Raw genomic sequence first — 11,584 nt, forward strand, 5'->3', positions numbered from 1 at the left:
GCCAGCTGTAAATAAGCCAGAAGAATAATAGGCAAAAGCCCTAAAGGAAAATCATGTTGCCAATTGAAAATGTGCAATGAGGGTCCCTGCCCTCACCAGCAAGGGGTCCAGGATGGTGGGGGAGCTTGTCACACGTCATGTAGAAAGAGAAGGTCAGTGAAGGACGTCCTCATGACAGTAGAGCTCCAGGCAGTGACGCCGTCAGCCTGCTACATTTCTCCATTCCTTTTTTAAAAAACAAAAACAAAAAACTTTCCTTTTCCAGACTAATTTCACTCTATTTGGTGAGAAAACTGACTATCAGTGATCCTGAAGATTATGTTATTAGCTTTCAGAAAGATTCAGTTTGGACAGTGTTGGAACATCATGTATCATTTGCAAATGAGAGCCAAAAAATAGTTTATCCCTGACAGTTTTTTCATAGATGTAAAATGCAAGGAAGATCCTGGTTGTAATTTCTTATCCAGGTCAAAGGTGGGCATCGAAGCCACTTCTTTCAGTCTGGAAGTGGACAGAGTGGCATTTCTAACTCTGGTCTCTCTCTGGATCCACAAGGCACCTCCATGCGTAAATTAAAAGGGATCCTATTAACTTCACCTTTCTGGAAAAACACACAGAGATTAGCTTTGTCATCATCTCACATGGACTAGAGTGACATCATGGTTTATATGGAGGACAAACTGACCTTCACAATCATATTTGTATCAGTGTTTTTTCAGATTCTTATTACTTATTTTTTAGGAAAACACATAACTTTCTTTTTAGTTTTTATTTTACATTGGAGTATAGTTGATTAATGACGTTGCATTAGCTTCAGGTGTACAGCAAAGTAATTCAGTTATTCAGAATTCTTTTTCAAATTACCTTCCCATTTAGTTTATTACAGAGTATTGAGCAGAGTTCCCTGTGCTGTACACTAGGTCCTTGTTGGTTATCCCTTTAAAATACAGCAAGTGTGTACATGTCAATACAACATTTATATAATTTATGTAATATTTATACAAAGATAACACATTGTATAAACACTATCGTAATCTCATGCACTTCAGTGACATGGGAGCCTTGACAGAAGGAAGCCCTCATCTTAATGGGGTCAGGACCCTAGTAAGAAGTGGAGAACACACCAAAGAAAGGTCAGGAGGGAAAAGATTTTTAGTGTAGAGTCAATTTTATTCATAAAGATCTTTCCACATGTACAGAGCAAACACTTAATGAATTCGCAGGGAAAAATTAAACCTACATACAGTGAAATTAGCAGTTTCCTAAGAAGACCAAAAATATAAATCTGTACAGCCAGGCCAGCTTTGCTGCTGGAGAGATGTCTGACCAGTGGGCAGAGCCTCAGACATGCCTGTAGGACTGGACAGGCCAAGCCAGCTGCCCACCTGCCTTGAGGCAGCCACAGTTCATAGTAATAATACCATGTGTACATATAACATATCCCCCATATGATAAATACACATCATAAATATGTGATACATATACGTATTCTGAATATGTATGTAGGCTTACACACAACTCATGCACTAACTTGCATATAAGGTGATTTATCTATGCCTTATGGTCTTGCCTGCTGGCTCAGATGGTAAAGAATCTGCCTGCAATGCAGGAGACCTGGAAATGATCCCTGCATTGGGAAGATCCCCTAGAGGTGGGCATGGTAACCCACTCCAGTATTCTTGCCTGGAGAATCCCCATGGACAGTGGAGCTTGGCTGGCTACAGTCCATTGGGTTGCAAAGAATCAGACATGACTGACTAAGCACATCTATGCCTTATACTGGTGGCTCAAACGGTAAAGAATCCACCTGCAATGCAGGAGGCCCAGGGTTTGATCCTGGGGTTGGGAAGATCCTCTAGAGAAGGAAATGGCAACCCGCTCCAGTATTGTTGCCTAGAGAGCTTCATGGACAGAGGATCCTAGTGGGATGCAGTCCATGGGGTCACAAAGACTCGGACACAACTGAGTGACTAACACTTTCACTATTCATATACAGCTAGAAACCTAGCAAATATGTTTTGTTTTTCCACTCACCAGAAGAAACAGCTTTTATTGTTGAGTTGTCTCCAGAACCAAAGGACTGTCTGCCTACTTTCAATCACTTCCCAGCCCTGTGGGACTTGACGCTTTTCCACCAGGGAAGGGATTTAAAGTGTCCCTTGGTTTTCCAAAGCAATCTTCTGTTCCCTATGTAGCCTAGCTTAGCAGTTCAGCAGCAGTGTTGTTGTTTTCCAGCACTGTCTGCTGCAGTTGCTTAGGAACAATCAGGTGAAGGGGTGTGTGAGAATATATGTATATATATATATGTGTGTGTGTGTGTGTTTATATGTAATTCTCATGGCTTCATCAGTTACAGAAGTCTTTGTTCTGCTGAAATAACAAATAATCCACAACACATTAGTTTCCCTGGTAGCTCAGATGGTAAAATGTCTGCCTGCAATGCGGGAGACCCAGGTTCGATTCCTGGGTCGGGAAGATCCCCTGGAGAAGGAAATGGCAATCCACTCCAGCACTCTTGCCTGGAAAATCCCATGGACAGAGGAGCCTGATAGGTTACAGTCCATGGGGTCTCAAAGAGTCGGACACAACTGAGTGACTTCACTTTCACTTTCATTAGTGGATTAAAATGGTGAAGGCTTTTTTTTTTCTTTTTCACCCAAAGTCCCAAAGACCGAAATTTGTTTATGACAAAATCTGAGCCTCACCTCCGACCCATTTACTTTTCTCTATCCTCTACGTGAAAATAGATGTCCAAGTCTGCCTGAGTCTAAACCCTTGCTTTCCTCAACTCTAGTGACTTCTTTCTCTGCCTCCACCACTGCCGTGTCATATTCTAACCTGATTTCTGTATCGCCTCCCTGATAGTAATGCCAGCTCCCATCTTCCCACAGCGCTTCCTGAAATTCACTGTCACAGCACAGTCGACTCCCAAAGTCCTCATAGTAAATTGAATATTTGGGTCTGGATTTGTGGAATGAACATGGATGAGAATAAAGATCACCAGTTTTAATAATCGTATAATACTTAACACAGCATCTTATAAATAGGTCATCATTAAATGCTTTGACAGCTAATAACATCAATAAAAGCTTGTGGTTCTCTTAATCAGTTTTAAGCACTGATGTTTTATTGATTCAGAGAAACTTCATGCAAAACCTCCATTCAGGGCCACAGTCCTCAAGAGGTAGACATTTACAACCTCAGAATTAGACCCCTGAGAGAAATATGCCAAGAACTAATAATCTAAATGTTACACAGTCAGCCAACTGTGATCTTTTTCAGACAGTAGAACCATGAACTATGTTTTCTATTTCAGAACATAAAGATTTTTTTCACTGTTTTATAGAAAATACTTCTGTTCACTACAAAGCACGTTGGGAGGAAATTTATGTTTGAAAAATACCTCACATTCTTTGTATTTTAAAGCACATCTAAATTCTCATTTAAGGCATTGGAAATGAACAATGTAATAAAAAATAATAAATTCAGACTCAGCCTACTGTTCCTTTTTTCCTGAGGGAAATTTAAAGAACGTAAAAAGGATCATGGACAACCATACATGCTCTTATACTATTAATCAGATTAGTTAAAGATAAAATTAATGAGATTTTTAATGTTATAGATATAGTCATGTATGATTTGAACACTTTTTAAACATGATGAGTGCAGGAAATCATTTAGATGTGGCTGTTAATGGTTACAGAGAAGAAGGTTTCTCAAGGCAGCATAGAAAATGAGATGGAGAGTTGAAATAAATTGAGAAATTTATTGACAATCTAGTTTCTAAAAATAATTTAGTGTTAAATGTAATGATACTTTTACAGGAAAATACATTTTCTATATTTATCTTCCTATCTGTCTATCATCAATCTATTGAGACTTGCATACAGAAAAACCAAACCCTTGGCAACCCGCCTCGTAGGTACACAGCCAAGGACATTCAAGCATTTCTTTTCCTCCCTGATTCCCAAGTCACACTCTTCACTATTTATATTTTGTAAACCTTTTATTTTTGCATTGGAGTACTGCCAATTAATGAAGACTGTTGTGATGGTGAACAGTGAAGGGATTCAACTATACATATGCATGTATCCATTCTCCCCCAAACTCTTCTGCCATCCAGCACATAGCACTGAGCAGAGTTACCTGTGCTGTATAGTAGGTCCTTGTTGATTATCCATTTTAAATATAGCAGTCTGTACATCCATCCCTAACTCCCTAACTATCCCTCCGCCCCATCCCTTCCCACCCCCCAGCAACCATAAACTCGGTTCTCTAAGTCTCTGAGTCTGTTTCGGTTTTGTAAGTAAGCTCATTTCTACCACTTTTGTTTAGCTTCCACATCTTCACTATTTAGAAGTAGGAAAATGGATACCTGGATCCATCAGCAGTTCCTCCCACCCCCATCCCCTCCCCCGCCACTATTGTGTGAAGCTAGTCTGCCCTCTCCTCTCCATCCTGTCATATATAAGCTTATATTCAACTTTGTGCTTTGAGGATAGGGAATACCTTGAATGTATGTTAAAATGACTTCTAGACAGATGTTTAAATGTGATTTAGTCTTTATTATATTTGTTCCTACTGTTTTTCTTTTATTTCTTTGAACTTAATTCTCATGGCATATATTTGAAATAGATGGCCAGTTTATTCAGGTTTGGCAATGAGGGTGCATAGAGAGTATCATCAGATCAGATCAGTCAGATCAGTCACTCAGTTGTGTCCGACTCTGCAACCCCATGAATCCCAGCACGCCAGGCCTCCCTGTCCATCACCAACTCCCGGAGTTCACTCAGATTCACGTCCATCGAGTCAGTGATGCCTTCCAGCCATCTCATCCTCTGTCGTCCCCTTCACCTCCTGCCCCCAATCCCTCCCAGCATCAGAGTCTTTTCCAATGAGTCAACTCTTCGCATGAGGTGGCCAAAGTACTGGAGTTTCAGCCTCAGCATCATTCCTTCCAAAGAAATCCCAGGGCTGATCTCCTTCAGAATGGACTGGTTGGATCTCCTTGCAGTCCAAGGGACTCTCAAGAGTCTTCTCCAGCACCACAGTTCAAAAGCATCAATTCTTCGGCGCTCAGCCTTCTTCACAATCCAACTCTCACATCCATACATGACCACAGGAAAAACCATAGAGAGTATCATAGTCATGTCCTAAGTCGCCTTAGTCGTGTCTGACTCTTTGCGGCCCCATGGACTGTACCCCACCAGGCTCCTCTGTCCATGGGATTCTCTAGGCAAGAATACCAGAGTGGGTTGCCATGCCCTCCTCCAGGGGATCTGCCCAAGACAGGGATCGAACCCAGGTTTCTTATAAAGTCTCCTGCATTGGCAGGCATGTTCTTTACCTCTAGCACCACCTGGGAAGCCCAAGTTTAAAAAATCAGCAGTAGACTTATATTAGCAAGAGGTTCCTCCATGTGCAAGTAGAAAAGAGGCAAAAGGTCCAGAGGAGTCCTTGTCATGATAAGTAGTCAAACAGATAAAGTAAATCTCTTGGATGAAATAAACACTTTCAGAATATTAAAACAAGTGCCAAAAGGAAGAGTGCAAAAGCAGGCAGAAATGCAGTGCCTGAGTATGTCACCCTACAGCCCAGCATCCCTCACCCTCCACACCAAATACCTGCCAGCCATATATTAATGCATTTACGTGGAATCTGGAAACATGGTCTGATTTGCAAAGCAGAAATAGAGTTACAGATGTAGAGAACAAACTGTGGACATCAAGGTGGAGAGGGGGTGCGGAAGGGGACAGTGTGGTGAATTGGGAGATTGGGATTGACATACACACAGTAGTGATACTGTGTTTAAAATAGTTAACTACTGAGAACTTCCAGGGGTTGGTGATGGACAGGGAGGCCTGGCGTGCTGCAGTCCATGGGATTGTAAAGTGTTGCACGTGACTGAGTGACTGAACTGAATTGAACTGAGAACCTACTGTATAACACAGGGAACTCTGCTCAATGTTCTGTGATGACCTAGATGGAAAGGAAACCCAAAAGAGGCTGGATATATGTATACATTCTGTAACTGATTCACTTTGCCATACACCAGAAACTAACACAACATTGTAAAACAACTATACTCCAATAAAAATTAATTAAAAAAACAAAAACCCTGCAAAGAGCCTTCCCACCCATTTCCTCCCTGCAATTCTTCATCCCCGCCCAGTTCAAAACCTCACTCTTCCTGCCTCCTGTCTTGATATCATTCAATCAACCTTCAATGAACCAATGTCTTTTTAGTTAGAAGGTTGATACAACGGTTACTTAATTACTTAATTATTCAGTGTGGTCTATTTTTTAAGCCACTGGTTTCACCTCAAATTTATGTTGTCAACTGAGAAATATTTTTTTGTGATGTTTTCACTGCTATTCATGATTGTGATTTAGTACAAAGAAAGAAGTTATTTTTCTTTGAAAGACTATATCTGAACAAAATCTACATGAGTCTCTGTTTTAGTATAACAAGTCGAAATTGAATTTTTTGTCTTCTTTTTCATTCCTTCTTATCGTTCCTTTGACTGCACATTAGTGGGGAGTATGTTTAAACAATCCAAAGTAAATAAATTAGTTGTTTGGATTAATTTAGAAAAGAAATGAAAGACTACACGAAAGATGAAAAAGAAGGAGATCAAAGCTGTAGATGTCCAAGAATACATAAACAAGAGAAAACAAAGAAAATTGGTGAAATAATCAGCAGAATTATATAAGAAATAGGGAAAAGACTAAAATAGCTAGGGAAAAAAACCCTAGACATATAAGATATTTGATATGAAGAAAAAAACTGAAATAAAAGCAAATTGCATGTGATGGCAAAACTTAGAAAATTGAAAACATTGTTAATGTAATAGTGATGAAATCCTGCTCTCTTTCACAGGATAATACATAAAATGTTTAGAAACTATTTCCTTAGTGTAACAATAGAGAGTGGGAAATAGAACAAAATTTTGTTTTGGCTTATTTTTAGTGAAAGCTTGAATGATATGTAACAAGTTTTCTTCTCTTAAATGCTTTCCAGAATAGCTAGCTTTCATGGTCAGGTCTTACTTGTTTTCTAGAATGTCTAGTGTTCATGACAAGGGACAAATGACAATTTATTTAAAACTTTGTTGATGTTAAGTATTTTGTAATTTATATTTTCCTAAAATATATGACTGTCTCTTCATGTTCCCATATGCAAGTTGTGTATGATTCAAATCAACACCCATAATCATGTATATTTTTGACAGTATATTTAAAGATTGATAAATCTTTAGAAACAAGAAGAAAATGGAGAACAAATTGAGTGTTCAATTAGTATATTTTCATTGAACAAATTTTATTTTACAGTCATAATCATTTAATTTTTGACCATAACAGTACAGTCAACTCCCAGGGTGAAAAAAGCAATGAAACCACACTTCTTTTTACTTCTTTACTATAAATAAATAAGATGGTTAGATAATTTTATTTCTGTAGTGATGAAACAAAAATGCTACTCTAAGCATGCCCAGAAGATTTTCCTGTCGTCAGGCACATCTGTGACAAGACATTGCACCTTCAGGCAGTTGGTTAGTGCCAATGGCTTCAGAAAGACAGTTTGTTCTCTGTAAGGACACGTTGAACTGGCCTATGGTTTTGCTGTTGCCTGAGTGCACCCACCTGCCACACGTGTCTTCAAGTGATTCTTCAGATAAATCTTAAAGCATATATTCCGTTCTTCTGCAAGAGAGGTAGTCTGTGTTTATTTACTGCATTTTTGCTCAGTCTAACTTAGATATGTTTACTTTCTTGCTTTGCATGCACATTACAGATATACACTCAAATTAGCTCAGGCGCAATGTGGGTTTAATGTAAGAATGTCTGATGATCAAGAAATGTGATCTGATTTAGGCATCTCTCAACAGAGACAAATCCAGCTCCTTAGCCACATTTCCAATGTCAGTCCTGAAAAACCCAACTAATGAATTGTGTGGTCTAGTCCATCTTTCTACCCATGGTCATAACATTCAGGCCAGTCTGCTTACAGGATGCCCACTTCTAGTGTGAGCCACTGAACTGAGGGTGAATTCATTCCTGGTACATACGCTGTGTCTAGAACACAAGAACAAGATGGCCTTAGAGAAGAAGATAAGAACAATTTACTGTTTTGCATATTGAATACCAGAGATGGCATGGCTAGTCATTGCTGAGTACTTGTTAAAGACATATACCCTCTTTCTTCACTCGTCTATTGAAGAAATATTTGTTGAGCTCTGCTCTCAGCAGGCATTAAATTAAAAGCAGGCAAGACATCTACTTCCCTCACTCCTACAGTGTTGAGTAGAGATAGACATTTATCAAGTAAAATATGATCAAGATGATTGCAGATGGTGATAAGATATATAAGGAAACAAGCAACCATATTAAGAAGCAGGGTCAGAAGGCTTTTTCTTCAAAGGGCCAGGAGGAAATGATTCTAGGCATTGCAAGACATGTTTTCACTGTGCCAGCTATTCCAATTGGTCACTGTAAGGTGAAAACAGCCACAGGCAATCTTAAAAAATAAATGTGGCTGCATTCCAATACAATTTTATTTAGGAAAATAGGCAGTAAGCGCTATTTAGCCTGAGGGCCCCAAGGTACTGACCCTATGTTACAGAAAATAATGGAGTGATGGTGGCTATAGGTAGTATTAAAAAAAGTGAGCTCTCTGAAGAAGTAACGTGTGACCTGATTTGCAGAAGACGAGAAGGGGCCAGTTATAGGTAGAACTGCAGAAACCGATCACTAGGAGGAGTAACACAGCCAGAAGCCTTGGAGCAAGGAACTTGGAACATTTAATGGAGAGAGAAGAGCCTGGGATGACTGGAGCTTAATGAGAAACTGAGAAAACACTATAATTAAGTTTTGAAAGGTAGACAGAGGTCAGCTTGTGTAGCTCATCAAATTGAAGACAAACCTGAATAACCTGGGAAGATCAGAACCAGGTCAGACAGAACTATTGGGCAGCCTTCCTGGAGCATTGGTATGGATTGGTCAACTCTCTCCCGCTTCCTGTCCCTCCACAGGGCTCTAATTCCTTGGGAAAGAACCAAATTGCCATTTATATACACAATGAGTCACAGTCTACGAGACTGCACAAAATGAAGGAAAGAATATTACAGTGGGCTTCCAGGACGCAAATACATCATGCCCGGTGCTGCTTTTCAGAGAGCATGCAGAACGGTAGAGAAAACTTCCACCTTCGTTAAACTTATTTACTATCTATTTAACCTTTATTGATGAGTTGATGTAGCCAGACTGATGTTGCACTGAACCATTCTTTATTATTAAATGATGGTCTTTCTTCCTGAGAATATTCTTTCCTCTGAAATAGACTTTGCTTGAAATTTAAGCCATTTCAGCCATATTTTCATCAGTAATAACTCGATCATGAATAATATTCCTGTAAATATTCTTGAACTGTGTCCTGAGATGCATTTTTATTACTGGTAACAGTTCAATCTTTGGAATCTCACTTTTGATCTTTTTTAGGTGGGACTGGGATTCCCAGTAGCTCAGCTTGTAAAGAATCCACCTGCAATGCAGAAGACCCTGGTTCGATCTCTGAGTTGGGAAGATCCCCTGGAGGAGGGCATGGCAACTCACTCCAATATTCTTGCCTGGAGAATTCCATGGACAGAGGAGCCTGGCGGGCTATAGTCCATGGGGTCGCAAAGAGTTGGCCACAACTGAACGACTATGCACAGCATAGCAAAGCACAGCACAGGTGAGACCAGTGTAGCTCATTTCTAGGTCTAATTTCCCCACTACTTGAGGGAAAACCCTGCTAATTACTCTCCTCATGCTCTGTGAATGATAAGATTTTCCACCCTGGGTTTGGAGAACAGGAAATATTTCTGGTTGAGTGTGGTTTCCAAGATTGCGTTTTCTCAACCTGGCAGGTGGCTCTTTGCCCAGCCATGCATCGTTTCCTCACAGGCATGCACTGGTGATCTGTACTCAGTGGAAATTCAGAATGCACCCTCTGCAAAGCGCCAGAGCTGTCTATCTGTCCACCTGTCCCTTGGAACTCAGTCCTGTGTACTTCGTCTGCTTTGGCCTCTCCAGATTTCAATTCTTAACTCCAGTCGTACGTAGGTCACATCCCCCCTTGCCTTCTCATCTCTGAGCTTCAGTCTGGGTCTCCGGACAGTGCGGCCATCTGGGCACCGGCCTCATCTGCTTCCTTTCTTCAAGTATCACTCCACCATGATGCTTGCAGCCCAGTTCTTAAAAACTGTTGTTTCTCATGTTTCATCTATTTTAAAAACTGTTTCAAGAGGAAGGGTCTTTCTAATCCTTGTTACTCCATATTGGCTGGAAGTGAAAGTTCTCAGTTGCTACAATTTTTTTCTCTGTTTTTCCACATATACCCCCAGGCACCGTCTTCTGTACACACCTGCTCCTAGGTGATCACACCGTGACTTTCAATGAATCTTTTAATCTGAAAAGCTTGAGCAGTTTCCTAGAACTCTCCAAAGGGTGTTGTGAGGCCAGCATGTAGATTCTAAGAGGAAATGAATGAATAAAAATGTTATTGGTGTGTTTGGAAAAAAAAAATCACTTCTAGGTTAAGTGAGCTTTTCATTTTAATAAAGAATTGAGAACCTTAAACATGCAGATGTTAATAATTATTCCTGTAATTTATGCTTGAATAATTTATTTAATATTTCTTTGGGGTCTTTTCTATCAGTTTGTATAGATGACAGTTTTGTCTTATAATAGGAACTCCCTGGACCACTGCTTGAACATGGATGATGTGTTTATTTGCATGCTTTATCATAAGATAATCCAAATGGGGAGTGCAAGGGAATGGAAAGATAAACGTTTTGTTAGAGGAAACTTAGTGCCTCAAAACTTATTCCTCTTGGTCCCCTCTGACTTCTAGCCTGGGATGCCTGAATGCCTGCTCCATGGAAGAATAAAGATCACATCTCAAGGTCTATCTAAAAACAAAAGACATATTTGAAACTGTTGAATGAAGTTTAGAGTGTTAGAATTAGAAAGTATATCAGATAATCTAGCTGGATCATTGATTATGATGTATTTTGCCTAGTAAACTTCTAAACCACGATGCATATTTTAATAATTAAGTATCTGCCCTGGGAAGAAACTGTTCAGTGTATCATCAAATGTAGCATTCCATTATGCATCTATATAAATCATTGAATAGCTCCATGAATGGAATTTTTAATAAATTATGTTCAAGGATACCATGTCAGTATCCTGATAGGAAATAAAAGTGTTCAAGACAATTTTAAAAATTTAAACTTTGTGCTTTTGCTTTATAGGCAATACCCCATTTTTTTTAAGAAAGTGATGATGTGATATTGACAAGGAGCTGTATTTTTTATGATTTTTATTGGTGTTGAACACATTTAATAATTTCATCATTTATGCATATATGTATGTATCTTCCTACATATTGATATATAATATGTATTTATTTTTAGCCTTCTTTAGTATCTGCCTTAGCCAGTCACTCTCTCCCTGTCCTTCTCCTGTCCTCTTCCCCCTCTCCATCCTTCCGCCTTTTTCTTTTTCTCTTTCTTCATCTCTTTCTCTGTCTCTGTCAATA

Source organism: Bos grunniens, chromosome 13, assembly GCF_055505025.1.
Source record: "Bos grunniens cultivar Pamir isolate PY7600 chromosome 13, Bosgru_T2T1.0, whole genome shotgun sequence".
In the NCBI taxonomy this organism is placed as follows: domain Eukaryota; kingdom Metazoa; phylum Chordata; class Mammalia; order Artiodactyla; family Bovidae; genus Bos; species Bos grunniens.